This window comes from Galeopterus variegatus, unplaced genomic scaffold, assembly GCF_000696425.1.
Source record: "Galeopterus variegatus unplaced genomic scaffold, G_variegatus-3.0.2 Scaffold16, whole genome shotgun sequence".
NCBI classification, from domain to species: Eukaryota; Metazoa; Chordata; class Mammalia; order Dermoptera; family Cynocephalidae; genus Galeopterus; species Galeopterus variegatus.
In genome coordinates this window covers 538,863-541,037 of record NW_007726127.1, presented here as the reverse complement: position 1 = coordinate 541,037, position 2,175 = coordinate 538,863, and positions in this window count along the sequence as shown.

Here is a 2,175-nt window from a genome sequence, read left to right as displayed (position 1 = left end):
AGTCTTTAAACTATCACCTTTGTGATGATTTCTCCTATATCATTTTCTCTAGTCCTAATTTCTCTGTGGATTTCCAGGCTTGTAATTCCACTTGTCTGTAGGACATTTCTAGACTCTCAAATTCAGACTAAGCTCATTTCCTTCCACCCCCAATTGCTTCCCCTTTTTTCTTTCCTATTTATATTATTATCATTCCATCCACTTGGATGTAAACCTCTCTGTCCATAGCTCTCAGATTCATTGTCACAAAGTGCTGTAAACTCTGTCTCCTAAAGTTTCTCCTATATCAGTTTCTTCTTCTTCTTCCACTTTGCCTTAATTCAGATTATAATCATCTCTCACCCTAGGCAGTTTCCTTGCTGAGGTGATCTTTTTTAAAAAGACAGTCATGTGACTCCTCCGCTTAAAGACCTTCCAAGAACTCTCTCAGTTTGAAGTTCAGTCTCTGAAAAGAACCTTTTACACTCTAACTACAGTTTCATTTCAGCCTCATTTCCTGCATCCCCACCCAATAAAGTTGGCTCTGGCAACCCACCCAGAACATTTTGTAGAAGGACACCGTGACTCTTCACTATGACTTTTTTTTCCCACTATATATTTTGGATCTCAGGTTCAGTGGATTGAATTATTCACACTCTAGTGAAAGTGGACCTTCCAAAGTCCCTCATTTTTTATTTATCTACAAGTATTTATTCCCATTTTTCCTACACTGCAAACTTTCTAATGTATTTAGTGTCTGTGCTTTTTTATATGTTCCTGTAAAATATGTTTTTTTTTGTGTATGTATTTTTAACTTACATAAATAGTATTGTATTATAGATCTCATTGTGTTTCTTACTTTTTTTACTTAGTACTGTTTTTAAGCTCTGTCCATGTTGTTAGTCTATTGATTCTGATTGCTGCATAGTAGTACTTGGTGTGCATCCAACACATTTTACCTATCTACTCCCCTGAAGATGGACACTGAATGTTTTATACCTGACCTCCTGGGCAAGGCCAGTATCTCATCATTGCCTAACACAGCAGTATTCAATTCTATCAGACTCAATAATCCCCCTTAAATAACAAATATATTATAATGTCTCCATTATTCTGAAATAAACTTCACAGATAATATAACCTATTGTGATAGGAAGTCTCTCAGCGCCTAATGACCCCCCCCCTGATATTCTTAATCTTATGCAATCTCCTCTCCTTGAGTGTGTGATACACTTATCGACTCACTTCTCATGAATAGAATGATGGGATGTCACTTCCAAAATAAAGTTACAAAAAAACTGTGACTTCTGTCTTTTGGGTGTTCTTTTGGGTTCTCTCACTTGTCTCCTCCAAAGGAAGGCAACTGCCATGTTGCAAGCTGCCCTATGGAGAGGACTGTGTGGCAAGGAACTGAGGGAGACCCCTGAGCAACAGCCAGTGAAGAACTGAGGCCCTTAGTCCAACAACCTGAAGGAACTGAATCCTGTTGACAACCACGTGAGTGATACTGGAAGTTGATCCTCCCCCATCAACAGTTCAGATATGACTGCAGCCTCAGCCAACATCCTGACTGCAACATGATGGACCTTGAGCCAGAGGCACCTAGCTAAACTCCTCCCAGTCGGCTGACCCACAGAAACTGTGTGATAAATATTTAAGAGTTGGGGTAATTTGTTACACAGCAATTAATAACTAATATACCTACCTACTCACATAATTAAAAAATAAAATATATTGCCCTGAGTGTAATATAAAGGTAAAATAAAGATAATAACTTATAGGGCCGGCCTGTGGCTCACTTGGGAGAGTGTGGTGCTGATAACACCAACGCCAAGGGTTCGGATCCCTATATGGGGATGGCCGGCCTGTGGCTCACTCAGGAGAGCCTGGTGCTGACAACACCAAGTCAAGGGTTAAGATCCCCTTACCAGTCATCTTTAAAAAAAAAAAAAAGATAATAACATAATAATAGTATGTGTTTTTATATGCAAGTGCTCAGGCATGACTACACTAGGGGTTATAATGAAGATTTCAGATGCTTGTATCTACATGTACAATCACCTTGAATGCAGGAGCTACAAATGTAGACCGATTTGGGTGAATATTGACTATTTAAGTTATTAAAGGGCCGGCCTGTGGCTCACTCGGTAGAGTGCGGTGCTGATAACACCAAGGCCACGGGTTCGGATCCCATAT